The sequence below is a fragment of the Pseudophryne corroboree genome, unplaced genomic scaffold (genome assembly GCF_028390025.1).
Source record: "Pseudophryne corroboree isolate aPseCor3 unplaced genomic scaffold, aPseCor3.hap2 scaffold_711, whole genome shotgun sequence".
Taxonomy (NCBI): Eukaryota; Metazoa; Chordata; class Amphibia; order Anura; family Myobatrachidae; genus Pseudophryne; species Pseudophryne corroboree.
The window spans coordinates 207,501-230,000 of NW_026970294.1; the positions used below are offsets into that span (position 1 = coordinate 207,501).

The window sequence follows — 22,500 nt, forward strand, 5'->3', positions numbered from 1 at the left end:
TACGTTTGAAAATGGAATGCATCAACAGAACGGTGTTGGTAGTATAAAAATATCTACAGCACCTTCTATTCCCAGGTGGTCTCCCATCCAAGTATTAACCAGGCCCAACACTACTTAGCTTCCAAGATCAGGCATATCCAGTGTGGTGTGGCTGTAGATGAGCTTTATGGTTTCTGTTAGAACTTTTCTACTTCTAACTACTGGTTCATAAATGAATACGTTTGAAAATGGAATGCATCAACAGAACGGTGTTGGCAGTATAAAAATATCTACAGCACCTTGTACTCCCAGGTGGTCTCCCATCCAAGTACTAACCAGGCCCAACACTGCTTAGCTTCCAAGATCAGATGAGATTGGGCGTATCCAGTGTGGTGCGGCTGTAGATGAGCTTTGTGGTTTCTGTTTGAACTTTTCTACTTCTAACTACTGGTTCATAAATGAATACATTTGAAAATTGAATGCATCAACAGAACGGTGTTGGCAGTATAAAAATATCTACAGCACCTTGTATTCCCAAGTGGTCTCCCATCCAAGTACTAACCAGGCCCAACACTGCTTAGCTTCCAAGATCAGATGAGATTGGACGTATCCAGTGTCGTGTGGCTGTAGATGAGCTTTGTGGTTTCTGTTAGAACTTTTCTACTTCTAACTACTGGTTCATAAATGAATACGTTTGAAAATGGAATGCATCAACAGAACGGTGTTGGCAGTATAAAAATATCTACAGCACCTTGTATTCCCAGGTGGTCTCCCATCCAAGTACTAACCAGGCCCAACACTGCTTAGCTTCCAAGATCAGATGAGATTGGGCGTATCCAGTGTGGTGTGGCTGTAGATGAGCTTTATGGTTTCTGTTAGAACTTTTCTACTTCTAACTACTGGTTCATAAATGAATACGTTTGAAAATGGAATGCATCAACAGAACGGTGTTGGTAGTATAAAAATATCTACAGCACCTTGTATTCCCAGGTGGTCTCCCATCCAATTTCTAACCAGGCCCAACACTGCTTAGCTTCCAAGATCAGTTGAGATTGGGCGTATCCAGTGTGGTGTGGCATTAGATGAGCTTTGTGGTTTCTGTTAGAACTTTTCTACTTCTAACTACTGGTTCATAAATGAATACATTTGAAAATGGAATGCATCAACAGAACGGTGTTGGCAGTATAAAAATATCTACAGCACCTTGTATTCCCAGGTGGTCTCCCATCCAAGTACTAACCAGGCCCAACACTGCTTAGCTTCCAAGATCAGATGAGATTGGGCGTATCCAGTGTGGTGCGGCTGTAGATGAGCTTTGTGGTTTCTGTTTGAACTTTTCTACTTCTAACTACTGGTTCATAAATGAATACATTTGAAAATTGAATGCATCAACAGAACGGTGTTGGCAGTATAAAAATATCTACAGCACCTTGTATTCCCAAGTGGTCTCCCATCCAAGTACTAACCAGGCCCAACACTGCTTAGCTTCCAAGATCAGAGGAGATTGGACGTATCCAGTGTCGTGTGGCTGTAGATGAGCTTTGTGGTTTCTGTTAGAACTTTTCTACTTCTAACTACTGGTTCATAAATGAATACGTTTGAAAATGGAATGCATCAACAGAACGGTGTTGGCAGTATAAAAATATTTACAGCACCTTGTATTCCCAGGTGGTCTCCCATCCAAGTACTAACCAGGCCCAACACTGCTTAGCTTCCAAGATCAGACAAGATTGGGCGTATCCAGTGTGGTGTGGCTGTAGATGAGCTTTATGGTTTCTGTTAGAACTTTTCTAATTCTAACTACTGGTTCATAAATGAATACGTTTGAAAATGGAATGCATCAACAGAACGGTGTTGGTAGTATAAAAATATCTACAGCACCTTGTATTCCCAGGTGGTCTCCCATCCAATTACTAACCAGGCCCAACACTGCTTAGCTTCCAAGATCAGTTGAGATTGGGCGTATCCAGTGTGGTGTGGCATTAGATGAGCTTTGTGGTTTCTGTTAGAACTTTTCTACTTCTAACTACTGGTTCATAAATGAATACATTTGAAAATGGAATGCATCAACAGAACGGTGTTGGCAGTATAAAAATATCTACAGCACCTTGTATTCCCAGGTGGTCTCCCATCCAAGTACTAACCAGGCCCAACACTGCTTAGCTTCCAAGATCAGATGAGATTGGGCGTATCCAGTGTGGTGCGGCTGTAGATGAGCTTTGTGGTTTCTGTTTGAACTTTTCTACTTCTAACTACTGGTTCATAAATGAATACGTTTGAAAATGGAATGCATCAACAGAACGGTGTTGGCAGTATAAAAATATCTACAGCACCTTGTATTCCCATGTGGTCTCCCATCCAAGTACTAACTAGGCCCAACACTGCTTAGCTTCCAAGATCAGATGAGATTGGGCGTATCCAGTGTGGTGTGGCTGTAAATGAGCTTTGTGGTTTCTGTTAGAACTTTTCTACTTCTAACTACTGGTTCATAAATGAATACGTTTTAAAATGGAATGCATCAACAGAACGGTGTTGGCAGTATAAGAATATCGACAGCACCTTGTATTCCCAGGTGGTCTCCCATCCAAGTACTAACCAGGCCCAACACTGCTTAGCTTCCAAGATCAGATGAGATTGGGCGTATCCAGTGTGGTGTGGCTGTAGATGAGCTTTGTGGTTTCTGTTAGAACTTTTCTACTTCTAACTACTGGTTCATAAATGAATACGTTTGAAAATGGAATGCATCAACAGAACGGTGTTGGCAGTATAAAAATATCTACAGCACCTTGTATTTCCAGGTGGTCTCCCATCCAAGTACTAACCAGGCCCAACACTGCTTAGCTTCCAAGATCAGATGAGATTGGGCGTATCCAGTGTGTTGTGGCTGTAGATGAGCTTTGTGGTTACTGTTAGAACTTTTCTACTTCTAACTACTGGTTCATAAATGAATACGTTTGAAAATGGAATGCATCAACAGAACGGTGTTGGCAGTATAAAAACATCTACAGCACCTTGTATTCCCAGGTGGTCTCCCATCCAAGTACTAACCAGGCCCAACACTGCTTAGTTTCCAAGATCAGATGAGATTGGGCGTATCCAGTGTGGTGTGGCTGTAGATGAACTTTGTGGTTTCTGTTAGAACTTTTCTACTTCTAACTACTGGTTCATAAATGAATACGTTTGAAAATGGAATGAATCAACAGAACGGTGTTGGCAGTATAAAAATATCTACAGCACCTTGTATTCCCAGGTGGTCTCCCATCCAAGTACTAACTAGGCCCAACACTGCTTAGCTTCCAAGATCAGATGAGATTGGGCGTATCCAGTGTGGTGTGGCTGTAGATGAGCTTTGTGGTTTCTGTTAGAACTTTTCTACTTCTAACTACTGGTTCATAAATGAATACGTTTTAAAATGGAATGCATCAACAGAACGGTGTTGGCAGTATAAAAATATCTACAGCACCTTGTATTCCCAGGTGGTCTCCCATCCAAGTACTAACCAGGCCCAACACTGCTTAGCTTCCAAGATCAGATGAGATTTGGCGTATCCAGTGTGGTGTGGCTGTAGATGAGCTTTGTGGTTTCTGTTAGAACTTTTCTACTTCTAACTACTGGTTCATAAATGAATACGTTTGAAAATGGAATGCATCAACAGAACGGTGTTGGCAGTATAAAAATATCTACAGCACCTTGTATTCCCAGATGGTCTCCCATCCAAGTACTAACCAGGCCCAACACTGCTTAGCTTCCAAGATCAGATGAAATTAGGCGTATCCAGTGTGGTGTGGCTGTAGATGAGCTTTGTGGTTTCTGTTAGAACTTTTCTACTTCTAACTACTGGTTCATAAATGAATACGTTTGAAAATGGAATGCATCAACAGAACGGTGTTGGCAGTATAAAAATATCTACAGCACCTATGTATTCCCAGGTGGTCTCCCATCCAAGTACTAACCAGGCCCAACACTGCTTAGTTTCCAAGATCAGATGAGATTGGGCATATCCAGTGTGGTGTGGCTGTAGAAGAGCTTTATGGTTTCTGTTAGTACTTTTCTACTTCTAACTACTGGTTCATAAATGAATACGTTTGAAAATGGAATGCATCAACAGAACGGTGTTGGTAGTATAAAAATATCTACAGCACCTTCTATTCCCAGGTGGTCTCCCATCCAAGTATTAACCAGGCCCAACACTACTTAGCTTCCAAGATCAGGCATATCCAGTGTGGTGTGGCTGTAGATGAGCTTTATGGTTTCTGTTAGAACTTTTCTACTTCTAACTACTGGTTCATAAATGAATACGTTTGAAAATGGAATGCATCAACAGAACGGTGTTGGCAGTATAAAAATATCTACAGCACCTTGTACTCCCAGGTGGTCTCCCATCCAAGTACTAACCAGGCCCAACACTGCTTAGCTTCCAAGATCAGATGAGATTGGGCGTATCCAGTGTGGTGCGGCTGTAGATGAGCTTTGTGGTTTCTGTTTGAACTTTTCTACTTCTAACTACTGGTTCATAAATGAATACATTTGAAAATTGAATGCATCAACAGAACGGTGTTGGCAGTATAAAAATATCTACAGCACCTTGTATTCCCAAGTGGTCTCCCATCCAAGTACTAACCAGGCCCAACACTGCTTAGCTTCCAAGATCAGATGAGATTGGACGTATCCAGTGTCGTGTGGCTGTAGATGAGCTTTGTGGTTTCTGTTAGAACTTTTCTACTTCTAACTACTGGTTCATAAATGAATACGTTTGAAAATGGAATGCATCAACAGAACGGTGTTGGCAGTATAAAAATATCTACAGCACCTTGTATTCCCAGGTGGTCTCCCATCCAAGTACTAACCAGGCCCAACACTGCTTAGCTTCCAAGATCAGATGAGATTGGGCGTATCCAGTGTGGTGTGGCTGTAGATGAGCTTTATGGTTTCTGTTAGAACTTTTCTACTTCTAACTACTGGTTCATAAATGAATACGTTTGAAAATGGAATGCATCAACAGAACGGTGTTGGTAGTATAAAAATATCTACAGCACCTTGTATTCCCAGGTGGTCTCCCATCCAATTTCTAACCAGGCCCAACACTGCTTAGCTTCCAAGATCAGTTGAGATTGGGCGTATCCAGTGTGGTGTGGCATTAGATGAGCTTTGTGGTTTCTGTTAGAACTTTTCTACTTCTAACTACTGGTTCATAAATGAATACATTTGAAAATGGAATGCATCAACAGAACGGTGTTGGCAGTATAAAAATATCTACAGCACCTTGTATTCCCAGGTGGTCTCCCATCCAAGTACTAACCAGGCCCAACACTGCTTAGCTTCCACGATCAGATGAGATTGGGCGTATCCAGTGTGGTGCGGCTGTAGATGAGCTTTGTGGTTTCTGTTTGAACTTTTCTACTTCTAACTACTGGTTCATAAATGAATACATTTGAAAATTGAATGCATCAACAGAACGGTGTTGGCAGTATAAAAATATCTACAGCACCTTGTATTCCCAAGTGGTCTCCCATCCAAGTACTAACCAGGCCCAACACTGCTTAGCTTCCAAGATCAGAGGAGATTGGACGTATCCAGTGTCGTGTGGCTGTAGATGAGCTTTGTGGTTTCTGTTAGAACTTTTCTACTTCTAACTACTGGTTCATAAATGAATACGTTTGAAAATGGAATGCATCAACAGAACGGTGTTGGCAGTATAAAAATATTTACAGCACCTTGTATTCCCAGGTGGTCTCCCATCCAAGTACTAACCAGGCCCAACACTGCTTAGCTTCCAAGATCAGACAAGATTGGGCGTATCCAGTGTGGTGTGGCTGTAGATGAGCTTTATGGTTTCTGTTAGAACTTTTCTAATTCTAACTACTGGTTCATAAATGAATACGTTTGAAAATGGAATGCATCAACAGAACGGTGTTGGTAGTATAAAAATATCTACAGCACCTTGTATTCCCAGGTGGTCTCCCATCCAATTACTAACCAGGCCCAACACTGCTTAGCTTCCAAGATCAGTTGAGATTGGGCGTATCCAGTGTGGTGTGGCATTAGATGAGCTTTGTGGTTTCTGTTAGAACTTTTCTACTTCTAACTACTGGTTCATAAATGAATACATTTGAAAATGGAATGCATCAACAGAACGGTGTTGGCAGTATAAAAATATCTACAGCACCTTGTATTCCCAGGTGGTCTCCCATCCAAGTACTAACCAGGCCCAACACTGCTTAGCTTCCAAGATCAGATGAGATTGGGCGTATCCAGTGTGGTGCGGCTGTAGATGAGCTTTGTGGTTTCTGTTTGAACTTTTCTACTTCTAACTACTGGTTCATAAATGAATACATTTGAAAATTGAATGCATCAACAGAACGGTGTTGGCAGTATAAAAATATCTACAGCACCTTGTATTCCCAAGTGGTCTCCCATCCAAGTACTAACCAGGCCCAACACTGCTTAGCTTCCAAGATCAGATGAGTTTGGACGTATCCAGTGTCGTGTGGCTGTAGATGAGCTTTGTGGTTTCTGTTAGAACTTTTCTACTTCTAACTACTGGTTCATAAATGAATACGTTTGAAAATGGAATGCATCAACAGAACGGTGTTGGCAGTATAAAAATATCTACAGCACCTTGTATTCCCAGGTGGTCTCCCATCCAAGTACTAACCAGGCCCAACACTGCTTAGCTTCCAAGATCAGGCGTATCCAGTGTGGTGTGGCTGTAGATGAGCTTTATGGTTTCTGTTAGAACTTTTCTACTTCTAACTACTGGTTCATAAATGAATACGTTTGAAAATGGAATGCATCAACAGAACGGTGTTGGTAGTATAAAAATATCTACAGCACCTTGTATTCCCAGGTGGTCTCCCATCCAATTACTAACCTGGCCCAACACTGCTTAGCTTTCAAGATCAGTTGAGATTGGGCGTATCCAGTGTGGTGTGGCATTAGATGAGCTTTGTGGTTTCTGTTAGAACTTTTCTACTTCTAACTACAGGTTCATAAATGAATACATTTGAAAATGGAATGCATCAACAGAATGGTGTTGGCAGTATAAAAATATCTACAGCACCTTGTATTCCCAGGTGGTGTCCCATCCAAGTACTAACCAGGCCCAACACTGCTTAGCTTCCAAGATCAGATGAGATTGGGCGTATCCAGTGTGGTGTGGCTGTAGATGAGCTTTGTGGTTTCTGTTTGAACTTTTCTACTTCTAACTACTGGTTCATAAATGAATACATTTGAAAATTGAATGCATCAACAGAACGGTGTTGGCAGTATAAAAATATCTACAGCACCTTGTATTCCCATGTGGTCTCCCATCCAAGTACTAACCAGGACCAACACTGCTTAGCTTCCAAGATCAGGTGAGATTGGACGTATCCAGTTCGTGTGGCTGTAGATGAACTTTGTGGTTTCTGTTAGAACTTTTCTACTTCTAACTACTGGTTCATAAATGAATACGTTTGAAAATGGAATGCATCAACAGAACGGTGTTGGCAGTATAAAAATATCTACAGCTACTTGTATTCCCAGGTGGTCTCCCATCCAAATACTAACCAGGCCCAACACTGCTTAGCTTCCAAGATCAGATGAGATTGGGCGTATCCAGTGTGGTGTGGCTGTAGATGAGCTTTGTGGTTTCTGTTAGAACTTTTCTACTTCTAACTACTGGTTCATAAATGAATACGTTTGAAAATGGAATGCATCAACAGAACGGTGTTGGCAGTATAAAAATATCTACAGCACCTTGTATTCCCAGGTGGTCTCCCATCCAAGTACTAACCAGGCCTAACACTGCTTAGCTTCCAAGATCAGATGAGATTGGGCGTATCCAGTGTGGTGTGGCTGTAGAAGAGCTTTGTGGTTTCTGTTAGAACTTTTCTACTTCTAACTACTGGTTCATAAATGAATACGTTTGAAAATGGAATGCATCAACAGAACGGTGTTGGCAATATAAAAATATCTACAGCACCTTGTATTCCCAGGTGGTCTCCCATCCAAGTACTAACCAGGCCCAACACTGCTTAGCTTCCAAGATCAGATGAGATTGGGCATATCCAGTGTGGTGTGGCTGTAGATGAGCTTTGTAGTTTCTATTAGAACTTTTCTACTTCTAACTACTGGTTCATAAATGAATATGTTTGAAAATGGAATGCATCAACAGAACGGTGTTGGCAGTATAAAAATATCTACAGCACCTTGTATTCCCAGGTGGTCTCCCATCCAAGTACTAACCAGGCCCAACACTGCTTAGCTTCCAAGATCAGATGAGCTTGGGCATATCCAGTGTGGTGTGGCTGTAGATGAACTTTGTGGTTTCTGTTAGAACTTTTCTACTTCTAACTACTGGTTCATAAATGAATACGTTTGAAAATGGAATGCATCAACAGAACGGTGTTGGCAGTATAAAAATATCTACAGCACCTTGTATTCCCAGGTGGTCTCCCATCCAAGTACTAACCAGGCCCAACACTGCTTTGCTTCCAAGATCAGATGAGATTGGGCATATCCAGTGTGGTGTGGCTGTAGATGAACTTTGTGGTTTCTGTTAGAACTTTTCTACTTCTAACTACTGGTTCATAAATGAATACGTTTGAAAATGGAATGCATCAACAGAACGGTGTTGGCAGTATAAAAATATCTACAGCACCTTGTATTCCCAGGTGGTCTCCCATCCAAGTACTAACCAGGCCCAACACTGCTTAGCTTCCAAGATCAGATGAGATTGGGCGTATCCAGTGTGGTGTGGCTGTAAATGAGCTTTGTGGTTTCTGTTAGAACTTTTCTACTTCTAACTACTGGTTCATAAATGAATACGTTTTAAAATGGAATGCATCAACAGAACGGTGTTGGCAGTATAAAAATATCGACAGCACCTTGTATTCCCAGGTGGTCTCCCATCCAAGTACTAACCAGGCCCAACACTGCTTAGCTTCCAAGATCAGATGAGATTGGGCGTATCCAGTGTGGTGTGGCTGTAGAAGAGCTTTGTGGTTTCTGTTAGAACTTTTCTACTTCTAACTACTGGTTCATAAATGAATACGTTTGAAAATGGAATGCATCAACAGAACGGTGTTGGCAGTATAAAAATATCTACAGCACCTTGTATTCCCAGGTGGTCTCCCATCCAAGTACTAACCAGGCCCAACACTGCTTAGCTTCCAAGATCAGATGAGATTGGGCATATCCAGTGTGGTGTGGCTGTAGATGAGCTTTGTAGTTTCTATTCGAACTTTTCTACTTCTAACTACTGGTTCATAAATGAATACGTTTGAAAATGGAATGCATCAACAGAACGGTGTTGGCAGTATAAAAATATCTACAGCACCTTGTATTCCCAGGTGGTCTCCCATCCAAGTACTAACCAGGACCAACACTGCTTAGCTTCCAAGATCAGGTGAGATTGGACGTATCCAGTGTGGTGTGGCTGTAGATGAACTTTGTGGTTTCTGTTAGAACTTTTCTACTTCTAACTACTGGTTCATAAATGAATACGTTTGAAAATGGAATGCATCAACAGAACGGTGTTGGCAGTATAAAAATATCTACAGCACCTTGTATTCCCAGGTGGTCTCCCATCCAAGTACTAACCAGGCCCAACACTGCTTAGCTTCCAAGATCAGATGAGATTGGGCGTATCCAGTGTGGTGTGGCTGTAGATGAGCTTTGTGGTTTCTGTTAGAACTTTTCTACTTCTAACTACTGGTTCATAAATGAATACGTTTGAAAATGGAATGCATCAACAGAACGGTGTTGGCAGTATAAAAATATCTACAGCTACTTGTATTCCCAGGTGGTCTCCCATCCAAATACTAACCAGGCCCAACACTGCTTAGCTTCCAAGATCAGATGAGATTGGGCGTATCCAGTGTGGTGTGGCTGTAGATGAGCTTTGTGGTTTCTGTTAGAACTTTTCTACTTCTAACTACTGGTTCATAAATGAATACGTTTGAAAATGGAATGCATCAACAGAACGGTGTTGGCAGTATAAAAATATCTACAGCACCTTGTATTCCCAGGTGGTCTCCCATCCAAGTACTAACCAGGCCTAACACTGCTTAGCTTCCAAGATCAGATGAGATTGGGCGTATCCAGTGTGGTGTGGCTGTAGAAGAGCTTTGTGGTTTCTGTTAGAACTTTTCTACTTCTAACTACTGGTTCATAAATGAATACGTTTGAAAATGGAATGCATCAACAGAACGGTGTTGGCAGTATAAAAATATCTACAGCACCTTGTATTCCCAGGTGGTCTCCCATCCAAGTACTAACCAGGCCCAACACTGCTTAGCTTCCAAGATCAGATGAGATTGGGCATATCCAGTGTGGTGTGGCTGTAGATGAGCTTTGTAGTTTCTATTAGAACTTTTCTACTTCTAACTACTGGTTCATAAATGAATATGTTTGAAAATGGAATGCATCAACAGAACGGTGTTGGCAGTATAAAAATATCTACAGCACCTTGTATTCCCAGGTGGTCTCCCATCCAAGTACTAACCAGGCCCAACACTGCTTAGCTTCCAAGATCAGATGAGCTTGGGCATATCCAGTGTGGTGTGGCTGTAGATGAACTTTGTGTTTTCTGTTAGAACTTTTCTACTTCTAACTACTGGTTCATAAATGAATACGTTTGAAAATGGAATGCATCAACAGAACGGTGTTGGCAGTATAAAAATATCTACAGCACCTTGTATTCCCAGGTGGTCTCCCATCCAAGTACTAACCAGGCCCAACACTGCTTTGCTTCCAAGATCAGATGAGATTGGGCATATCCAGTGTGGTGTGGCTGTAGATGAACTTTGTGGTTTCTGTTAGAACTTTTCTACTTCTAACTACTGGTTCATAAATGAATACGTTTGAAAATGGAATGCATCAACAGAACGGTGTTGGCAGTATAAAAATATCTACAGCACCTTGTATTCCCAGGTGGTCTCCCATCCAAGTACTAACCAGGCCCAACACTGCTTAGCTTCCAAGATCAGATGAGATTGGGCGTATCCAGTGTGGTGTGGCTGTAAATGAGCTTTGTGGTTTCTGTTAGAACTTTTCTACTTCTAACTACTGGTTCATAAATGAATACGTTTTAAAATGGAATGCATCAACAGAACGGTGTTGGCAGTATAAAAATATCGACAGCACCTTGTATTCCCAGGTGGTCTCCCATCCAAGTACTAACCAGGCCCAACACTGCTTAGCTTCCAAGATCAGATGAGATTGGGCGTATCCAGTGTGGTGTGGCTGTAGAAGAGCTTTGTGGTTTCTGTTAGAACTTTTCTACTTCTAACTACTGGTTCATAAATGAATACGTTTGAAAATGGAATGCATCAACAGAACGGTGTTGGCAGTATAAAAATATCTACAGCACCTTGTATTCCCAGGTGGTCTCCCATCCAAGTACTAACCAGGCCCAACACTGCTTAGCTTCCAAGATCAGATGAGATTGGGCATATCCAGTGTGGTGTGGCTGTAGATGAGCTTTGTAGTTTCTATTCGAACTTTTCTACTTCTAACTACTGGTTCATAAATGAATACGTTTGAAAATGGAATGCATCAACAGAACGGTGTTGGCAGTATAAAAATATCTACAGCACCTTGTATTCCCAGGTGGTCTCCCATCCAAGTACTAACCAGGCCCAACACTGCTTAGCTTCCAAGATCAGATGAGATTGGGCATATCCAGTGTGGTGTGGCTGTAGATGAACTTTGTGGTTTCTGTTAGAACTTTTCTACTTCTAACTACTGGTTCATAAATGAATACGTTTGAAAATGGAATGCATCAACAGAACGGTGTTGGCAGTATAAAAATATCTACAGCACCTTGTATTCCCAGGTGGTCTCCCATCCAAGTACTAACCAGGCCCAACACTGCTTAGCTTCCAAGATCAGATGAGATTGGGCATATCCAGTGTGGTGTGGCTGTAGATGAACTTTGTGGTTTCTGTTAGAACTTTTCTACTTCTAACTACTGGTTCATAAATGAATACGTTTGAAAATGGAATGCATCAACAGAACGGTGTTGGCAGTATAAAAATATCTACAGCACCTTGTATTCCCAGGTGGTCTCCCATCCAAGTACTAACCAGGCCCAACACTGCTTAGCTTCCAAGATCAGATGAGATTGGGCGTATCCAGTGTGGTGTGGCTGTAAATGAGCTTTATGGTTTCTGTTAGAACTTTTCTACTTCTAACTACTGGTTCATAAATGAATACGTTTTAAAATGGAATGCATCAACAGAACGGTGTTGGCAGTATAAAAATATCTACAGCACCTTGTATTCCCAAGTGGTCTCCCATCCAAGTACTAACCAGGCCCAACACTGCTTAGCTTCCAAGATCAGATGAGTTTGGACGTATCCAGTGTCGTGTGGCTGTAGATGAGCTTTGTGGTTTCTGTTAGAACTTTTCTACTTCTAACTACTGGTTCATAAATGAATACGTTTGAAAATGGAATGCATCAACAGAACGGTGTTGGCAGTATAAAAATATCTACAGCACCTTGTATTCCCAGGTGGTCTCCCATCCAAGTACTAACCAGGCCCAACACTGCTTAGCTTCCAAGATCAGATGAGCTTGGGCATATCCAGTGTGGTGTGGCTGTAGATGAACTTTGTGGTTTCTGTTAGAACTTTTCTACTTCTAACTACTGGTTCATAAATGAATACGTTTGAAAATGGAATGCATCAACAGAACGGTGTTGGCAGTATAAAAATATCTACAGCACCTTGTATTCCCAGGTGGTCTCCCATCCAAGTACTAACCAGGCCCAACACTGCTTTGCTTCCAAGATCAGATGAGATTGGGCATATCCAGTGTGGTGTGGCTGTAGATGAACTTTGTGGTTTCTGTTAGAACTTTTCTACTTCTAACTACTGGTTCATAAATGAATACGTTTGAAAATGGAATGCATCAACAGAACGGTGTTGGCAGTATAAAAATATCTACAGCACCTTGTATTCCCAGGTGGTCTCCCATCCAAGTACTAACCAGGCCCAACACTGCTTAGCTTCCAAGATCAGATGAGATTGGGCGTATCCAGTGTGGTGTGGCTGTAAATGAGCTTTGTGGTTTCTGTTAGAACTTTTCTACTTCTAACTACTGGTTCATAAATGAATACGTTTTAAAATGGAATGCATCAACAGAACGGTGTTGGCAGTATAAAAATATCGACAGCACCTTGTATTCCCAGGTGGTCTCCCATCCAAGTACTAACCAGGCCCAACACTGCTTAGCTTCCAAGATCAGATGAGATTGGGCGTATCCAGTGTGGTGTGGCTGTAGAAGAGCTTTGTGGTTTCTGTTAGAACTTTTCTACTTCTAACTACTGGTTCATAAATGAATACGTTTGAAAATGGAATGCATCAACAGAACGGTGTTGGCAGTATAAAAATATCTACAGCACCTTGTATTCCCAGGTGGTCTCCCATCCAAGTACTAACCAGGCCCAACACTGCTTAGCTTCCAAGATCAGATGAGATTGGGCATATCCAGTGTGGTGTGGCTGTAGATGAGCTTTGTAGTTTCTATTCGAACTTTTCTACTTCTAACTACTGGTTCATAAATGAATACGTTTGAAAATGGAATGCATCAACAGAACGGTGTTGGCAGTATAAAAGTATCTACAGCACCTTGTATTCCCAGGTGGTCTCCCATCCAAGTACTAACCAGGACCAACACTGCTTAGCTTCCAAGATCAGGTGAGATTGGACGTATCCAGTTCGTGTGGCTGTAGATGAACTTTGTGGTTTCTGTTAGAACTTTTCTACTTCTAACTACTGGTTCATAAATGAATACGTTTGAAAATGGAATGCATCAACAGAACGGTGTTGGCAGTATAAAAATATCTACAGCACCTTGTATTCCCAGGTGGTCTCCCATCCAAGTACTAACCAGGCCCAACACTGCTTAGCTTCCAAGATCAGATGAGATTGGGCGTATCCAGTGTGGTGTGGCTGTAGATGAGCTTTGTGGTTTCTGTTAGAACTTTTCTACTTCTAACTACTGGTTCATAAATGAATACGTTTGAAAATGGAATGCATCAACAGAACGGTGTTGGCAGTATAAAAATATCTACAGCTACTTGTATTCCCAGGTGGTCTCCCATCCAAATACTAACCAGGCCCAACACTGCTTAGCTTCCAAGATCAGATGAGATTGGGCGTATCCAGTGTGGTGTGGCTGTAGATGAGCTTTGTGGTTTCTGTTAGAACTTTTCTACTTCTAACTACTGGTTCATAAATGAATACGCTTGAAAATGGAATGCATCAACAGAACGGTGTTGGCAGTATAAAAATATCTACAGCACCTTGTATTCCCAGGTGGTCTCCCATCCAAGTACTAACCAGGCCTAACACTGCTTAGCTTCCAAGATCAGATGAGATTGGGCGTATCCAGTGTGGTGTGGCTGTAGAAGAGCTTTGTGGTTTCTGTTAGAACTTTTCTACTTCTAACTACTGGTTCATAAATGAATACGTTTGAAAATGGAATGCATCAACAGAACGGTGTTGGCAGTATAAAAATATCTACAGCACCTTGTATTCCCAGGTGGTCTCCCATCCAAGTACTAACCAGGCCCAACACTGCTTAGCTTCCAAGATCAGATGAGATTGGGCATATCCAGTGTGGTGTGGCTGTAGATGAGCTTTGTAGTTTCTATTAGAACTTTTCTACTTCTAACTACTGGTTCATAAATGAATATGTTTGAAAATGGAATGCATCAACAGAACGGTGTTGGCAGTATAAAAAAATCTACAGCACCTTGTATTCCCAGGTGGTCTCCCATCCAAGTACTAACCAGGCCCAACACTGCTTAGCTTCCAAGATCAGATGAGCTTGGGCATATCCAGTGTGGTGTGGCTGTAGATGAACTTTGTGGTTTCTGTTAGAACTTTTCTACTTCTAACTACTGGTTCATAAATGAATACGTTTGAAAATGGAATGCATCAACAGAACGGTGTTGGCAGTATAAAAATATCTACAGCACCTTGTATTCCCAGGTGGTCTCCCATCCAAGTACTAACCAGGCCCAACACTGCTTTGCTTCCAAGATCAGATGAGATTGGGCATATCCAGTGTGGTGTGGCTGTAGATGAACTTTGTGGTTTCTGTTAGAACTTTTCTACTTCTAACTACTGGTTCATAAATGAATACGTTTGAAAATGGAATGCATCAACAGAACGGTGTTGGCAGTATAAAAATATCTACAGCACCTTGTATTCCCAGGTGGTCTCCCATCCAAGTACTAACCAGGCCCAACACTGCTTAGCTTCCAAGATCAGATGAGATTGGGCGTATCCAGTGTGGTGTGGCTGTAAATGAGCTTTGTGGTTTCTGTTAGAACTTTTCTACTTCTAACTACTGGTTCATAAATGAATACGTTTTAAAATGGAATGCATCAACAGAACGGTGTTGGCAGTATAAAAATATCGACAGCACCTTGTATTCCCAGGTGGTCTCCCATCCAAGTACTAACCAGGCCCAACACTGCTTAGCTTCCAAGATCAGATGAGATTGGGCGTATCCAGTGTGGTGTGGCTGTAGAAGAGCTTTGTGGTTTCTGTTAGAACTTTTCTACTTCTAACTACTGGTTCATAAATGAATACGTTTGAAAATGGAATGCATCAACAGAACGGTGTTGGCAGTATAAAAATATCTACAGCACCTTGTATTCCCAGGTGGTCTCCCATCCAAGTACTAACCAGGCCCAACACTGCTTAGCTTCCAAGATCAGATGAGATTGGGCATATCCAGTGTGGTGTGGCTGTAGATGAGCTTTGTAGTTTCTATTCGAACTTTTCTACTTCTAACTACTGGTTCATAAATGAATACGTTTGAAAATGGAATGCATCAACAGAACGGTGTTGGCAGTATAAAAATATCTACAGCACCTTGTATTCCCAGGTGGTCTCCCATCCAAGTACTAACCAGGCCCAACACTGCTTAGCTTCCAAGATCAGATGAGATTGGGCATATCCAGTGTGGTGTGGCTGTAGATGAACTTTGTGGTTTCTGTTAGAACTTTTCTACTTCTAACTACTGGTTCATAAATGAATACGTTTGAAAATGGAATGCATCAACAGAACGGTGTTGGCAGTATAAAAATATCTACAGCACCTTGTATTCCCAGGTGGTCTCCCATCCAAGTACTAACCAGGCCCAACACTGCTTAGCTTCCAAGATCAGATGAGATTGGGCATATCCAGTGTGGTGTGGCTGTAGATGAACTTTGTGGTTTCTGTTAGAACTTTTCTACTTCTAACTACTGGTTCATAAATGAATACGTTTGAAAATGGAATGCATCAACAGAACGGTGTTGGCAGTATAAAAATATCTACAGCACCTTGTATTCCCAGGTGGTCTCCCATCCAAGTACTAACCAGGCCCAACACTGCTTAGCTTCCAAGATCAGATGAGATTGGGCGTATCCAGTGTGGTGTGGCTGTAAATGAGCTTTATGGTTTCTGTTAGAACTTTTCTACTTCTAACTACTGGTTCATAAATGAATACGTTTTAAAATGGAATGCATCAACAGAACGGTGTTGGCAGTATAAAAATATCTACAGCACCTTGTATTCCCAAGTGGTCTCCCATCCAAGTACTAACCAGGCCCAACACTGCTTAGCTTCCAAGATCAGATGAGTTTGGACGTATCCAGTGTCGTGTGGCTGTAGATGAGCTTTGTGGTTTCTGTTAGAACTTTTCTACTTCTAACTACTGGTTCATAAATGAATACGTTTGAAAATGGAATGCATCAACAGAACGGTGTTGGCAGTATAAAAATATCTACAGCACCTTGTATTCCCAGGTGGTCTCCCATCCAAGTACTAACCAGGCCCAACACTGCTTAGCTTCCAAGATCAGGCGTATCCAGTGTGGTGTGGCTGTAGATGAGCTTTATGGTTTCTGTTAGAACTTTTCTACTTCTAACTACTGGTTCATAAATGAATACGTTTGAAAATGGAATGCATCAACAGAACGGTGTTGGTAGTATAAAAATATCTACAGCACCTTGTATTCCCAGGTGGTCTCCCATCCAATTACTAACCAGGCCCAACACTGCTTAGCTTTCAAGATCAGTTGAGATTGGGCGTATCCAGTGTGGTGTGGCATTAGATGAGCTTTGTGGTTTCTGTTAGAACTTTTCTACTTCTAACTACAGGTTCATAAATGAATACATTTGAAAATGGAATGCATCAACAGAATGGTGTTGGCAGTATAAAAATATCTACAGCACCTTGTATTCCCAGGTGGTGTCCCATCCAAGTACTAACCAGGCCCAACACTGCTTAGCTTCCAAGATCAGATGAGATTGGGCGTATCCAGTGTGGTGTGGCTGTAGATGAGCTTTGTGGTTTCTGTTTGAACTTTTCTACTTCTAACTACTGGTTCATAAATGAATACATTTGAAAATTGAATGCATCAACAGAACGGTGTTGGCAGTATAAAAATATCTACAGCACCTTGTATTCCCATGTGGTCTCCCATCCAAGTACTAACCAGGACCAACACTGCTTAGCTTCCAAGATCAGGTGAGATTGGACGTATCCAGTTCGTGTGGCTGTAGATGAACTTTGTGGTTTCTGTTAGAACTTTTCTACTTCTAACTACTGGTTCATAAATGAATACGTTTGAAAATGGAATGCATCAACAGAACGGTGTTGGCAGTATAAAAATATCTACAGCACCTTGTATTCCCAGGTGGTCTCCCATCCAAGTACTAACCAGGCCCAACACTGCTTAGCTTCCAAGATCAGATGAGATTGGGCGTATCCAGTGTGGTGTGGCTGTAGATGAGCTTTGTGGTTTCTGTTAGAACTTTTCTACTTCTAACTACTGGTTCATAAATGAATACGTTTGAAAATGGAATGCATCAACAGAACGGTGTTGGCAGTATAAAAATATCTACAGCTACTTGTATTCCCAGGTGGTCTCCCATCCAAATACTAACCAGGCCCAACACTGCTTAGCTTCCAAGATCAGATGAGATTGGGCGTATCCAGTGTGGTGTGGCTGTAGATGAGCTTTGTGGTTTCTGTTAGAACTTTTCTACTTCTAACTACTGGTTCATAAATGAATACGTTTGAAAATGGAATGCATCAACAGAACGGTGTTGGCAGTATAAAAATATCTACAGCACCTTGTATTCCCAGGTGGTCTCCCATCCAAGTACTAACCAGGCCCAACACTGCTTAGCTTCCAAGATCAGATGAGATTGGGCATATCCAGTGTGGTGTGGCTGTAGATGAGCTTTGTGGTTTCTATTAGAACTTTTCTACTTCTAACTACTGGTTCATAAATGAATATGTTTGAAAATGGAATGCATCAACAGAACGGTGTTGGCAGTATAAAAATATCTACAGCACCTTGTATTCCCAGGTGGTCTCCCATCCAAGTACTAACCAGGCCCAACACTGCTTAGCTTCCAAGATCAGATGAGCTTGGGCATATCCAGTGTGGTGTGGCTGTAGATGAACTTTGTGGTTTCTGTTAGAACTTTTCTACTTCTAACTACTGGTTCATAAATGAATACGTTTGAAAATGGAATGCATCAACAGAACGGTGTTGGCAGTATAAAAATATCTACAGCACCTTGTATTCCCAGGTGGTCTCCCATCCAAGTACTAACCAGGCCCAACACTGCTTTGCTTCCAAGATCAGATGAGATTGGGCATATCCAGTGTGGTGTGGCTGTAGATGAACTTTGTGGTTTCTGTTAGAACTTTTCTACTTCTAACTACTGGTTCATAAATGAATACGTTTGAAAATGGAATGCATCAACAGAACGGTGTTGGCAGTATAAAAATATCTACAGCACCTTGTATTCCCAGGTGGTCTCCCATCCAAGTACTAACCAGGCCCAACACTGCTTAGCTTCCAAGATCAGATGAGATTGGGCGTATCCAGTGTGGTGTGGCTGTAAATGAGCTTTGTGGTTTCTGTTAGAACTTTTCTACTTCTAACTACTGGTTCATAAATGAATACGTTTTAAAATGGAATGCATCAACAGAACGGTGTTGGCAGTATAAAAATATCGACAGCACCTTGTATTCCCAGGTGGTCTCCCATCCAAGTACTAACCAGGCCCAACACTGCTTAGCTTCCAAGATCAGATGAGATTGGGCGTATCCAGTGTGGTGTGGCTGTAGAAGAGCTTTGTGGTTTCTGTTAGAACTTTTCTACTTCTAACTACTGGTTCATAAATGAATACGTTTGAAAATGGAATGCATCAACAGAACGGTGTTGGCAGTATAAAAATATCTACAGCACCTTGTATTCCCAGGTGGTCTCCCATCCAAGTACTAACCAGGCCCAACACTGCTTAGCTTCCAAGATCAGATGAGATTGGGCATATCCAGTGTGGTGTGGCTGTAGATGAGCTTTGTAGTTTCTATTCGAACTTTTCTACTTCTAACTACTGGTTCATAAATGAATACGTTTGAAAATGGAATGCATCAACAGAACGGTGTTGGCAGTATAAAAATATCTACAGCACCTTGTATTCCCAGGTGGTCTCCCATCCAAGTACTAACCAGGCCCAACACTGCTTAGCTTCCAAGATCAGATGAGATTGGGCATATCCAGTGTGGTGTGGCTGTAGATGAACTTTGTGGTTTCTGTTAGAACTTTTCTACTTCTAACTACTGGTTCATAAATGAATACGTTGGAAAATGGAATGCATCAACAGAACGGTGTTGGCAGTATAAAAATATCTACAGCACCTTGTATTCCCAGGTGGTCTCCCATCCAAGTACTAACCAGGCCCAACACTGCTTAGCTTCCAAGATCAGATGAGATTGGGCATATCCAGTGTGGTGTGGCTGTAGATGAACTTTGTGGTTTCTGTTAGAACTTTTCTACTTCTAACTACTGGTTCATAAATGAATACGTTTGAAAATGGAATGCATCAACAGAACGGTGTTGGCAGTATAAAAATATCTACAGCACCTTGTATTCCCAGGTGGTCTCCCATCCAAGTACTAACCAGGCCCAACACTGCTTAGCTTCCAAGATCAGATGAGATTGGGCGTATCCAGTGTGGTGTGGCTGTAAATGAGCTTTATGGTTTCTGTTAGAACTTTTCTACTTCTAACTACTGGTTCATAAATGAATACGTTTTAAAATGGAATGCATCAACAGAACGGTGTTGGCAGTATAAAAATATCTACAGCACCTTGTATTCCCAAGTGGTCTCCCATCCAAGTACTAACCAGGCCCAACACTGCTTAGCTTCCAAGATCAGATGAGTTTGGACGTATCCAGTGTCGTGTGGCTGTAGATGAGCTTTGTGGTTTCTGTTAGAACTTTTCTACTTCTAACTACTGGTTCATAAATGAATACGTTTGAAAATGGAATGCATCAACAGAACGGTGTTGGCAGTATAAAAATATCTACAGCACCTTGTATTCCCAGGTGGTCTCCCATCCAAGTACTAACCAGGCCCAACACTGCTTAGCTTCCAAGATCAGGCGTATCCAGTGTGGTGTGGCTGTAGATGAGCTTTATGGTTTCTGTTAGAACTTTTCTACTTCTAACTACTGGTTCATAAATGAATACGTTTGAAAATGGAATGCATCAACAGAACGGTGTTGGTAGTATAAAAATATCTACAGCACCTTGTATTCCCAGGTGGTCTCCCATCCAATTACTAACCAGGCCCAACACTGCTTAGCTTTCAAGATCAGTTGAGATTGGGCGTATCCAGTGTGGTGTGGCATTAGATGAGCTTTGTGGTTTCTGTTAGAACTTTTCTACTTCTAACTACAGGTTCATAAATGAATACATTTGAAAATGGAATGCATCAACAGAATGGTGTTGGCAGTATAAAAATATCTACAGCACCTTGTATTCCCAGGTGGTGTCCCATCCAAGTACTAACCAGGCCCAACACTGCTTAGCTTCCAAGATCAGATGAGATTGGGCGTATCCAGTGTGGTGTGGCTGTAGATGAGCTTTGTGGTTTCTGTTTGAACTTTTCTACTTCTAACTACTGGTTCATAAATGAATACATTTGAAAATTGAATGCATCAACAGAACGGTGTTGGCAGTATAAAAATATCTACAGCACCTTGTATTCCCATGTGGTCTCCCATCCAAGTACTAACCAGGACCAACACTGCTTAGCTTCCAAGATCAGGTGAGATTGGACGTATCCAGTTCGTGTGGCTGTAGATGAACTTTGTGGTTTCTGTTAGAACTTTTCTACTTCTAACTACTGGTTCATAAATGAATACGTTTGAAAATGGAATGCATCAACAGAACGGTGTTGGCAGTATAAAAATATCTACAGCACCTTGTATTCCCAGGTGGTCTCCCATCCAAGTACTAACCAGGCCCAACACTGCTTAGCTTCCAAGATCAGATGAGATTGGGCGTATCCAGTGTGGTGTGGCTGTAGATGAGCTTTGTGGTTTCTGTTAGAACTTTTCTACTTCTAACTACTGGTTCATAAATGAATACGTTTGAAAATGGAATGCATCAACAGAACGGTGTTGGCAGTATAAAAATATCTACAGCTACTTGTATTCCCAGGTGGTCTCCCATCCAAATACTAACCAGGCCCAACACTGCTTAGCTTCCAAGATCAGATGAGATTGGGCGTATCCAGTGTGGTGTGGCTGTAGAAGAGCTTTGTGGTTTCTGTTAGAACTTTTCTACTTCTAACTACTGGTTCATAAATGAATACGTTTGAAAATGGAATGCATCAACAGAACGGTGTTGGCAGTATAAAAATATCTACAGCACCTTGTATTCCCAGGTGGTCTCCCATCCAAGTACTAACCAGGCCCAACACTGCTTAGCTTCCAAGATCAGATGAGATTGGGCATATCCAGTGTGGTGTGGCTGTAGATGAGCTTTGTAGTTTCTATTAGAACTTTTCTACTTCTAACTACTGGTTCATAAATGAATATGTTTGAAAATGGAATGCATCAACAGAACGGTGTTGGCAGTATAAAAATATCTACAGCACCTTGTATTCCCAGGTGGTCTCCCATCCAAGTACTAACCAGGCCCAACACTGCTTAGCTTCCAAGATCAGATGAGCTTGGGCATATCCAGTGTGGTGTGGCTGTAGATGAACTTTGTGGTTTCTGTTAGAACTTTTCTACTTCTAACTACTGGTTCATAAATGAATACGTTTGAAAATGGAATGCATCAACAGAACGGTGTTGGCAGTATAAAAATATCTACAGCACCTTGTATTCCCAGGTGGTCTCCCATCCAAGTACTAACCAGGCCCAACACTGCTTTGCTTCCAAGATCAGATGAGATTGGGCATATCCAGTGTGGTGTGGCTGTAGATGAACTTTGTGGTTTCTGTTAGAACTTTTCTACTTCTAACTACTGGTTCATAAATGAATACGTTTGAAAATGGAATGCATCAACAGAACGGTGTTGGCAGTATAAAAATATCTACAGCACCTTGTATTCCCAGGTGGTCTCCCATCCAAGTACTAACCAGGCCCAACACTGCTTAGCTTCCAAGATCAGATGAGATTGGGCGTATCCAGTGTGGTGTGGCTGTAAATGAGCTTTGTG

At 41.7% G+C, this 22,500-nt stretch overlaps 73 non-coding genes and 25 pseudogenes across 73 annotated transcripts; all 98 read right to left on the reverse strand.

Moving 5' to 3' along the window:
- Positions 1–266: 266 nt before the first annotated feature.
- On the reverse strand, positions 267–385 carry LOC135038562 (5S ribosomal RNA). The gene has a single exon (XR_010232921.1). It is a non-coding gene; the product is annotated as a 5S ribosomal RNA (ribosomal RNA).
- A 107-nt stretch (positions 386–492) lies between these two features.
- On the reverse strand, positions 493–611 carry LOC135039042 (5S ribosomal RNA; annotated as a pseudogene).
- A 107-nt stretch (positions 612–718) lies between these two features.
- LOC135039423 (5S ribosomal RNA) lies at positions 719–837 on the reverse strand. The gene has a single exon (XR_010233428.1). It is a non-coding gene; the product is annotated as a 5S ribosomal RNA (ribosomal RNA).
- Positions 838–944: 107 nt separating this feature from the next.
- LOC135039391 (5S ribosomal RNA) lies at positions 945–1,063 on the reverse strand (annotated as a pseudogene).
- A 107-nt stretch (positions 1,064–1,170) lies between these two features.
- LOC135039752 (5S ribosomal RNA) lies at positions 1,171–1,289 on the reverse strand. The gene has a single exon (XR_010233747.1). It is a non-coding gene; the product is annotated as a 5S ribosomal RNA (ribosomal RNA).
- A 107-nt stretch (positions 1,290–1,396) lies between these two features.
- On the reverse strand, positions 1,397–1,515 carry LOC135039215 (5S ribosomal RNA; annotated as a pseudogene).
- A 107-nt stretch (positions 1,516–1,622) lies between these two features.
- LOC135038998 (5S ribosomal RNA) lies at positions 1,623–1,741 on the reverse strand. Its single transcript, XR_010233347.1, has one exon. It is a non-coding gene; the product is annotated as a 5S ribosomal RNA (ribosomal RNA).
- A 107-nt stretch (positions 1,742–1,848) lies between these two features.
- On the reverse strand, positions 1,849–1,967 carry LOC135039324 (5S ribosomal RNA; annotated as a pseudogene).
- Positions 1,968–2,074: 107 nt separating this feature from the next.
- LOC135039753 (5S ribosomal RNA) lies at positions 2,075–2,193 on the reverse strand. Its single transcript, XR_010233748.1, has one exon. It is a non-coding gene; the product is annotated as a 5S ribosomal RNA (ribosomal RNA).
- A 107-nt stretch (positions 2,194–2,300) lies between these two features.
- LOC135039712 (5S ribosomal RNA) lies at positions 2,301–2,419 on the reverse strand. The gene has a single exon (XR_010233709.1). It is a non-coding gene; the product is annotated as a 5S ribosomal RNA (ribosomal RNA).
- Positions 2,420–2,526: 107 nt separating this feature from the next.
- On the reverse strand, positions 2,527–2,645 carry LOC135039794 (5S ribosomal RNA). Its single transcript, XR_010233786.1, has one exon. It is a non-coding gene; the product is annotated as a 5S ribosomal RNA (ribosomal RNA).
- Positions 2,646–2,752: 107 nt separating this feature from the next.
- On the reverse strand, positions 2,753–2,871 carry LOC135039077 (5S ribosomal RNA; annotated as a pseudogene).
- A 107-nt stretch (positions 2,872–2,978) lies between these two features.
- Positions 2,979–3,097, reverse strand: LOC135038689 (5S ribosomal RNA). The gene has a single exon (XR_010233045.1). It is a non-coding gene; the product is annotated as a 5S ribosomal RNA (ribosomal RNA).
- A 107-nt stretch (positions 3,098–3,204) lies between these two features.
- LOC135039487 (5S ribosomal RNA) lies at positions 3,205–3,323 on the reverse strand. The gene has a single exon (XR_010233491.1). It is a non-coding gene; the product is annotated as a 5S ribosomal RNA (ribosomal RNA).
- A 107-nt stretch (positions 3,324–3,430) lies between these two features.
- Positions 3,431–3,549, reverse strand: LOC135038484 (5S ribosomal RNA). Its single transcript, XR_010232847.1, has one exon. It is a non-coding gene; the product is annotated as a 5S ribosomal RNA (ribosomal RNA).
- Positions 3,550–3,656: 107 nt separating this feature from the next.
- On the reverse strand, positions 3,657–3,775 carry LOC135038806 (5S ribosomal RNA). Its single transcript, XR_010233160.1, has one exon. It is a non-coding gene; the product is annotated as a 5S ribosomal RNA (ribosomal RNA).
- A 107-nt stretch (positions 3,776–3,882) lies between these two features.
- LOC135038907 (5S ribosomal RNA) lies at positions 3,883–4,002 on the reverse strand. Its single transcript, XR_010233259.1, has one exon. It is a non-coding gene; the product is annotated as a 5S ribosomal RNA (ribosomal RNA).
- A 323-nt stretch (positions 4,003–4,325) lies between these two features.
- On the reverse strand, positions 4,326–4,444 carry LOC135038564 (5S ribosomal RNA). The gene has a single exon (XR_010232923.1). It is a non-coding gene; the product is annotated as a 5S ribosomal RNA (ribosomal RNA).
- Positions 4,445–4,551: 107 nt separating this feature from the next.
- Positions 4,552–4,670, reverse strand: LOC135039043 (5S ribosomal RNA; annotated as a pseudogene).
- A 107-nt stretch (positions 4,671–4,777) lies between these two features.
- Positions 4,778–4,896, reverse strand: LOC135039424 (5S ribosomal RNA). Its single transcript, XR_010233429.1, has one exon. It is a non-coding gene; the product is annotated as a 5S ribosomal RNA (ribosomal RNA).
- Positions 4,897–5,003: 107 nt separating this feature from the next.
- Positions 5,004–5,122, reverse strand: LOC135039394 (5S ribosomal RNA; annotated as a pseudogene).
- A 107-nt stretch (positions 5,123–5,229) lies between these two features.
- LOC135038953 (5S ribosomal RNA) lies at positions 5,230–5,348 on the reverse strand. Its single transcript, XR_010233303.1, has one exon. It is a non-coding gene; the product is annotated as a 5S ribosomal RNA (ribosomal RNA).
- A 107-nt stretch (positions 5,349–5,455) lies between these two features.
- LOC135039216 (5S ribosomal RNA) lies at positions 5,456–5,574 on the reverse strand (annotated as a pseudogene).
- Positions 5,575–5,681: 107 nt separating this feature from the next.
- On the reverse strand, positions 5,682–5,800 carry LOC135038999 (5S ribosomal RNA). The gene has a single exon (XR_010233348.1). It is a non-coding gene; the product is annotated as a 5S ribosomal RNA (ribosomal RNA).
- A 107-nt stretch (positions 5,801–5,907) lies between these two features.
- Positions 5,908–6,026, reverse strand: LOC135039325 (5S ribosomal RNA; annotated as a pseudogene).
- Positions 6,027–6,133: 107 nt separating this feature from the next.
- On the reverse strand, positions 6,134–6,252 carry LOC135039754 (5S ribosomal RNA). Its single transcript, XR_010233749.1, has one exon. It is a non-coding gene; the product is annotated as a 5S ribosomal RNA (ribosomal RNA).
- A 107-nt stretch (positions 6,253–6,359) lies between these two features.
- Positions 6,360–6,478, reverse strand: LOC135039190 (5S ribosomal RNA; annotated as a pseudogene).
- Positions 6,479–6,585: 107 nt separating this feature from the next.
- LOC135039380 (5S ribosomal RNA) lies at positions 6,586–6,694 on the reverse strand (annotated as a pseudogene).
- A 107-nt stretch (positions 6,695–6,801) lies between these two features.
- Positions 6,802–6,920, reverse strand: LOC135039367 (5S ribosomal RNA; annotated as a pseudogene).
- A 107-nt stretch (positions 6,921–7,027) lies between these two features.
- Positions 7,028–7,146, reverse strand: LOC135039728 (5S ribosomal RNA). The gene has a single exon (XR_010233724.1). It is a non-coding gene; the product is annotated as a 5S ribosomal RNA (ribosomal RNA).
- A 107-nt stretch (positions 7,147–7,253) lies between these two features.
- Positions 7,254–7,371, reverse strand: LOC135039398 (5S ribosomal RNA; annotated as a pseudogene).
- A 107-nt stretch (positions 7,372–7,478) lies between these two features.
- LOC135038841 (5S ribosomal RNA) lies at positions 7,479–7,597 on the reverse strand. Its single transcript, XR_010233193.1, has one exon. It is a non-coding gene; the product is annotated as a 5S ribosomal RNA (ribosomal RNA).
- Positions 7,598–7,704: 107 nt separating this feature from the next.
- LOC135038823 (5S ribosomal RNA) lies at positions 7,705–7,823 on the reverse strand. Its single transcript, XR_010233176.1, has one exon. It is a non-coding gene; the product is annotated as a 5S ribosomal RNA (ribosomal RNA).
- Positions 7,824–7,930: 107 nt separating this feature from the next.
- Positions 7,931–8,049, reverse strand: LOC135039597 (5S ribosomal RNA). The gene has a single exon (XR_010233597.1). It is a non-coding gene; the product is annotated as a 5S ribosomal RNA (ribosomal RNA).
- Positions 8,050–8,156: 107 nt separating this feature from the next.
- Positions 8,157–8,275, reverse strand: LOC135038812 (5S ribosomal RNA). Its single transcript, XR_010233166.1, has one exon. It is a non-coding gene; the product is annotated as a 5S ribosomal RNA (ribosomal RNA).
- A 107-nt stretch (positions 8,276–8,382) lies between these two features.
- Positions 8,383–8,501, reverse strand: LOC135038569 (5S ribosomal RNA). The gene has a single exon (XR_010232928.1). It is a non-coding gene; the product is annotated as a 5S ribosomal RNA (ribosomal RNA).
- Positions 8,502–8,608: 107 nt separating this feature from the next.
- On the reverse strand, positions 8,609–8,727 carry LOC135039558 (5S ribosomal RNA). Its single transcript, XR_010233559.1, has one exon. It is a non-coding gene; the product is annotated as a 5S ribosomal RNA (ribosomal RNA).
- A 107-nt stretch (positions 8,728–8,834) lies between these two features.
- LOC135038721 (5S ribosomal RNA) lies at positions 8,835–8,953 on the reverse strand. The gene has a single exon (XR_010233077.1). It is a non-coding gene; the product is annotated as a 5S ribosomal RNA (ribosomal RNA).
- A 107-nt stretch (positions 8,954–9,060) lies between these two features.
- On the reverse strand, positions 9,061–9,179 carry LOC135039599 (5S ribosomal RNA). Its single transcript, XR_010233599.1, has one exon. It is a non-coding gene; the product is annotated as a 5S ribosomal RNA (ribosomal RNA).
- A 107-nt stretch (positions 9,180–9,286) lies between these two features.
- On the reverse strand, positions 9,287–9,405 carry LOC135039144 (5S ribosomal RNA; annotated as a pseudogene).
- Positions 9,406–9,512: 107 nt separating this feature from the next.
- Positions 9,513–9,631, reverse strand: LOC135039425 (5S ribosomal RNA). The gene has a single exon (XR_010233430.1). It is a non-coding gene; the product is annotated as a 5S ribosomal RNA (ribosomal RNA).
- A 107-nt stretch (positions 9,632–9,738) lies between these two features.
- On the reverse strand, positions 9,739–9,857 carry LOC135038842 (5S ribosomal RNA). The gene has a single exon (XR_010233194.1). It is a non-coding gene; the product is annotated as a 5S ribosomal RNA (ribosomal RNA).
- A 107-nt stretch (positions 9,858–9,964) lies between these two features.
- On the reverse strand, positions 9,965–10,083 carry LOC135038824 (5S ribosomal RNA). Its single transcript, XR_010233177.1, has one exon. It is a non-coding gene; the product is annotated as a 5S ribosomal RNA (ribosomal RNA).
- A 107-nt stretch (positions 10,084–10,190) lies between these two features.
- On the reverse strand, positions 10,191–10,309 carry LOC135039602 (5S ribosomal RNA). The gene has a single exon (XR_010233600.1). It is a non-coding gene; the product is annotated as a 5S ribosomal RNA (ribosomal RNA).
- Positions 10,310–10,416: 107 nt separating this feature from the next.
- On the reverse strand, positions 10,417–10,535 carry LOC135038814 (5S ribosomal RNA). The gene has a single exon (XR_010233168.1). It is a non-coding gene; the product is annotated as a 5S ribosomal RNA (ribosomal RNA).
- Positions 10,536–10,642: 107 nt separating this feature from the next.
- Positions 10,643–10,761, reverse strand: LOC135038570 (5S ribosomal RNA). The gene has a single exon (XR_010232929.1). It is a non-coding gene; the product is annotated as a 5S ribosomal RNA (ribosomal RNA).
- Positions 10,762–10,868: 107 nt separating this feature from the next.
- LOC135039559 (5S ribosomal RNA) lies at positions 10,869–10,987 on the reverse strand. Its single transcript, XR_010233560.1, has one exon. It is a non-coding gene; the product is annotated as a 5S ribosomal RNA (ribosomal RNA).
- Positions 10,988–11,094: 107 nt separating this feature from the next.
- Positions 11,095–11,213, reverse strand: LOC135038723 (5S ribosomal RNA). The gene has a single exon (XR_010233079.1). It is a non-coding gene; the product is annotated as a 5S ribosomal RNA (ribosomal RNA).
- Positions 11,214–11,320: 107 nt separating this feature from the next.
- Positions 11,321–11,439, reverse strand: LOC135039603 (5S ribosomal RNA). Its single transcript, XR_010233601.1, has one exon. It is a non-coding gene; the product is annotated as a 5S ribosomal RNA (ribosomal RNA).
- A 107-nt stretch (positions 11,440–11,546) lies between these two features.
- On the reverse strand, positions 11,547–11,665 carry LOC135039604 (5S ribosomal RNA). The gene has a single exon (XR_010233602.1). It is a non-coding gene; the product is annotated as a 5S ribosomal RNA (ribosomal RNA).
- Positions 11,666–11,772: 107 nt separating this feature from the next.
- On the reverse strand, positions 11,773–11,891 carry LOC135039605 (5S ribosomal RNA). Its single transcript, XR_010233603.1, has one exon. It is a non-coding gene; the product is annotated as a 5S ribosomal RNA (ribosomal RNA).
- A 107-nt stretch (positions 11,892–11,998) lies between these two features.
- On the reverse strand, positions 11,999–12,117 carry LOC135039560 (5S ribosomal RNA). The gene has a single exon (XR_010233561.1). It is a non-coding gene; the product is annotated as a 5S ribosomal RNA (ribosomal RNA).
- Positions 12,118–12,224: 107 nt separating this feature from the next.
- On the reverse strand, positions 12,225–12,343 carry LOC135039191 (5S ribosomal RNA; annotated as a pseudogene).
- Positions 12,344–12,450: 107 nt separating this feature from the next.
- On the reverse strand, positions 12,451–12,569 carry LOC135038815 (5S ribosomal RNA). The gene has a single exon (XR_010233169.1). It is a non-coding gene; the product is annotated as a 5S ribosomal RNA (ribosomal RNA).
- A 107-nt stretch (positions 12,570–12,676) lies between these two features.
- On the reverse strand, positions 12,677–12,795 carry LOC135038571 (5S ribosomal RNA). Its single transcript, XR_010232930.1, has one exon. It is a non-coding gene; the product is annotated as a 5S ribosomal RNA (ribosomal RNA).
- Positions 12,796–12,902: 107 nt separating this feature from the next.
- Positions 12,903–13,021, reverse strand: LOC135039561 (5S ribosomal RNA). Its single transcript, XR_010233562.1, has one exon. It is a non-coding gene; the product is annotated as a 5S ribosomal RNA (ribosomal RNA).
- A 107-nt stretch (positions 13,022–13,128) lies between these two features.
- LOC135038724 (5S ribosomal RNA) lies at positions 13,129–13,247 on the reverse strand. Its single transcript, XR_010233080.1, has one exon. It is a non-coding gene; the product is annotated as a 5S ribosomal RNA (ribosomal RNA).
- Positions 13,248–13,354: 107 nt separating this feature from the next.
- Positions 13,355–13,473, reverse strand: LOC135039606 (5S ribosomal RNA). Its single transcript, XR_010233604.1, has one exon. It is a non-coding gene; the product is annotated as a 5S ribosomal RNA (ribosomal RNA).
- Positions 13,474–13,580: 107 nt separating this feature from the next.
- LOC135039395 (5S ribosomal RNA) lies at positions 13,581–13,698 on the reverse strand (annotated as a pseudogene).
- A 107-nt stretch (positions 13,699–13,805) lies between these two features.
- Positions 13,806–13,924, reverse strand: LOC135039427 (5S ribosomal RNA). Its single transcript, XR_010233432.1, has one exon. It is a non-coding gene; the product is annotated as a 5S ribosomal RNA (ribosomal RNA).
- Positions 13,925–14,031: 107 nt separating this feature from the next.
- LOC135038843 (5S ribosomal RNA) lies at positions 14,032–14,150 on the reverse strand. The gene has a single exon (XR_010233195.1). It is a non-coding gene; the product is annotated as a 5S ribosomal RNA (ribosomal RNA).
- A 107-nt stretch (positions 14,151–14,257) lies between these two features.
- LOC135038826 (5S ribosomal RNA) lies at positions 14,258–14,376 on the reverse strand. Its single transcript, XR_010233179.1, has one exon. It is a non-coding gene; the product is annotated as a 5S ribosomal RNA (ribosomal RNA).
- A 107-nt stretch (positions 14,377–14,483) lies between these two features.
- LOC135039607 (5S ribosomal RNA) lies at positions 14,484–14,602 on the reverse strand. Its single transcript, XR_010233605.1, has one exon. It is a non-coding gene; the product is annotated as a 5S ribosomal RNA (ribosomal RNA).
- Positions 14,603–14,709: 107 nt separating this feature from the next.
- On the reverse strand, positions 14,710–14,828 carry LOC135038744 (5S ribosomal RNA). Its single transcript, XR_010233099.1, has one exon. It is a non-coding gene; the product is annotated as a 5S ribosomal RNA (ribosomal RNA).
- A 107-nt stretch (positions 14,829–14,935) lies between these two features.
- Positions 14,936–15,054, reverse strand: LOC135038572 (5S ribosomal RNA). The gene has a single exon (XR_010232931.1). It is a non-coding gene; the product is annotated as a 5S ribosomal RNA (ribosomal RNA).
- Positions 15,055–15,161: 107 nt separating this feature from the next.
- LOC135039562 (5S ribosomal RNA) lies at positions 15,162–15,280 on the reverse strand. Its single transcript, XR_010233563.1, has one exon. It is a non-coding gene; the product is annotated as a 5S ribosomal RNA (ribosomal RNA).
- Positions 15,281–15,387: 107 nt separating this feature from the next.
- Positions 15,388–15,506, reverse strand: LOC135038725 (5S ribosomal RNA). The gene has a single exon (XR_010233081.1). It is a non-coding gene; the product is annotated as a 5S ribosomal RNA (ribosomal RNA).
- A 107-nt stretch (positions 15,507–15,613) lies between these two features.
- On the reverse strand, positions 15,614–15,732 carry LOC135039608 (5S ribosomal RNA). The gene has a single exon (XR_010233606.1). It is a non-coding gene; the product is annotated as a 5S ribosomal RNA (ribosomal RNA).
- Positions 15,733–15,839: 107 nt separating this feature from the next.
- LOC135039609 (5S ribosomal RNA) lies at positions 15,840–15,958 on the reverse strand. The gene has a single exon (XR_010233607.1). It is a non-coding gene; the product is annotated as a 5S ribosomal RNA (ribosomal RNA).
- Positions 15,959–16,065: 107 nt separating this feature from the next.
- Positions 16,066–16,184, reverse strand: LOC135039610 (5S ribosomal RNA). The gene has a single exon (XR_010233608.1). It is a non-coding gene; the product is annotated as a 5S ribosomal RNA (ribosomal RNA).
- Positions 16,185–16,291: 107 nt separating this feature from the next.
- On the reverse strand, positions 16,292–16,410 carry LOC135039563 (5S ribosomal RNA). The gene has a single exon (XR_010233564.1). It is a non-coding gene; the product is annotated as a 5S ribosomal RNA (ribosomal RNA).
- Positions 16,411–16,517: 107 nt separating this feature from the next.
- LOC135039192 (5S ribosomal RNA) lies at positions 16,518–16,636 on the reverse strand (annotated as a pseudogene).
- Positions 16,637–16,743: 107 nt separating this feature from the next.
- On the reverse strand, positions 16,744–16,852 carry LOC135039381 (5S ribosomal RNA; annotated as a pseudogene).
- A 107-nt stretch (positions 16,853–16,959) lies between these two features.
- LOC135039373 (5S ribosomal RNA) lies at positions 16,960–17,078 on the reverse strand (annotated as a pseudogene).
- A 107-nt stretch (positions 17,079–17,185) lies between these two features.
- LOC135039729 (5S ribosomal RNA) lies at positions 17,186–17,304 on the reverse strand. The gene has a single exon (XR_010233725.1). It is a non-coding gene; the product is annotated as a 5S ribosomal RNA (ribosomal RNA).
- Positions 17,305–17,411: 107 nt separating this feature from the next.
- LOC135039399 (5S ribosomal RNA) lies at positions 17,412–17,529 on the reverse strand (annotated as a pseudogene).
- Positions 17,530–17,636: 107 nt separating this feature from the next.
- LOC135039428 (5S ribosomal RNA) lies at positions 17,637–17,755 on the reverse strand. The gene has a single exon (XR_010233433.1). It is a non-coding gene; the product is annotated as a 5S ribosomal RNA (ribosomal RNA).
- A 107-nt stretch (positions 17,756–17,862) lies between these two features.
- LOC135038844 (5S ribosomal RNA) lies at positions 17,863–17,981 on the reverse strand. The gene has a single exon (XR_010233196.1). It is a non-coding gene; the product is annotated as a 5S ribosomal RNA (ribosomal RNA).
- A 107-nt stretch (positions 17,982–18,088) lies between these two features.
- On the reverse strand, positions 18,089–18,207 carry LOC135039612 (5S ribosomal RNA). The gene has a single exon (XR_010233610.1). It is a non-coding gene; the product is annotated as a 5S ribosomal RNA (ribosomal RNA).
- Positions 18,208–18,314: 107 nt separating this feature from the next.
- On the reverse strand, positions 18,315–18,433 carry LOC135038816 (5S ribosomal RNA). Its single transcript, XR_010233170.1, has one exon. It is a non-coding gene; the product is annotated as a 5S ribosomal RNA (ribosomal RNA).
- Positions 18,434–18,540: 107 nt separating this feature from the next.
- Positions 18,541–18,659, reverse strand: LOC135038573 (5S ribosomal RNA). Its single transcript, XR_010232932.1, has one exon. It is a non-coding gene; the product is annotated as a 5S ribosomal RNA (ribosomal RNA).
- Positions 18,660–18,766: 107 nt separating this feature from the next.
- Positions 18,767–18,885, reverse strand: LOC135039565 (5S ribosomal RNA). Its single transcript, XR_010233566.1, has one exon. It is a non-coding gene; the product is annotated as a 5S ribosomal RNA (ribosomal RNA).
- A 107-nt stretch (positions 18,886–18,992) lies between these two features.
- LOC135038726 (5S ribosomal RNA) lies at positions 18,993–19,111 on the reverse strand. The gene has a single exon (XR_010233082.1). It is a non-coding gene; the product is annotated as a 5S ribosomal RNA (ribosomal RNA).
- Positions 19,112–19,218: 107 nt separating this feature from the next.
- On the reverse strand, positions 19,219–19,337 carry LOC135039613 (5S ribosomal RNA). Its single transcript, XR_010233611.1, has one exon. It is a non-coding gene; the product is annotated as a 5S ribosomal RNA (ribosomal RNA).
- A 107-nt stretch (positions 19,338–19,444) lies between these two features.
- LOC135039614 (5S ribosomal RNA) lies at positions 19,445–19,563 on the reverse strand. The gene has a single exon (XR_010233612.1). It is a non-coding gene; the product is annotated as a 5S ribosomal RNA (ribosomal RNA).
- A 107-nt stretch (positions 19,564–19,670) lies between these two features.
- Positions 19,671–19,789, reverse strand: LOC135039615 (5S ribosomal RNA). The gene has a single exon (XR_010233613.1). It is a non-coding gene; the product is annotated as a 5S ribosomal RNA (ribosomal RNA).
- Positions 19,790–19,896: 107 nt separating this feature from the next.
- On the reverse strand, positions 19,897–20,015 carry LOC135039566 (5S ribosomal RNA). The gene has a single exon (XR_010233567.1). It is a non-coding gene; the product is annotated as a 5S ribosomal RNA (ribosomal RNA).
- A 107-nt stretch (positions 20,016–20,122) lies between these two features.
- On the reverse strand, positions 20,123–20,241 carry LOC135039193 (5S ribosomal RNA; annotated as a pseudogene).
- A 107-nt stretch (positions 20,242–20,348) lies between these two features.
- LOC135039383 (5S ribosomal RNA) lies at positions 20,349–20,457 on the reverse strand (annotated as a pseudogene).
- Positions 20,458–20,564: 107 nt separating this feature from the next.
- LOC135039374 (5S ribosomal RNA) lies at positions 20,565–20,683 on the reverse strand (annotated as a pseudogene).
- Positions 20,684–20,790: 107 nt separating this feature from the next.
- Positions 20,791–20,909, reverse strand: LOC135039730 (5S ribosomal RNA). The gene has a single exon (XR_010233726.1). It is a non-coding gene; the product is annotated as a 5S ribosomal RNA (ribosomal RNA).
- Positions 20,910–21,016: 107 nt separating this feature from the next.
- Positions 21,017–21,134, reverse strand: LOC135039400 (5S ribosomal RNA; annotated as a pseudogene).
- Positions 21,135–21,241: 107 nt separating this feature from the next.
- On the reverse strand, positions 21,242–21,360 carry LOC135039429 (5S ribosomal RNA). Its single transcript, XR_010233434.1, has one exon. It is a non-coding gene; the product is annotated as a 5S ribosomal RNA (ribosomal RNA).
- Positions 21,361–21,467: 107 nt separating this feature from the next.
- Positions 21,468–21,586, reverse strand: LOC135039025 (5S ribosomal RNA; annotated as a pseudogene).
- A 107-nt stretch (positions 21,587–21,693) lies between these two features.
- On the reverse strand, positions 21,694–21,812 carry LOC135039616 (5S ribosomal RNA). Its single transcript, XR_010233614.1, has one exon. It is a non-coding gene; the product is annotated as a 5S ribosomal RNA (ribosomal RNA).
- Positions 21,813–21,919: 107 nt separating this feature from the next.
- On the reverse strand, positions 21,920–22,038 carry LOC135038817 (5S ribosomal RNA). Its single transcript, XR_010233171.1, has one exon. It is a non-coding gene; the product is annotated as a 5S ribosomal RNA (ribosomal RNA).
- A 107-nt stretch (positions 22,039–22,145) lies between these two features.
- On the reverse strand, positions 22,146–22,264 carry LOC135038576 (5S ribosomal RNA). The gene has a single exon (XR_010232934.1). It is a non-coding gene; the product is annotated as a 5S ribosomal RNA (ribosomal RNA).
- Positions 22,265–22,371: 107 nt separating this feature from the next.
- Positions 22,372–22,490, reverse strand: LOC135039567 (5S ribosomal RNA). Its single transcript, XR_010233568.1, has one exon. It is a non-coding gene; the product is annotated as a 5S ribosomal RNA (ribosomal RNA).
- Positions 22,491–22,500: the final 10 nt, after the last annotated feature.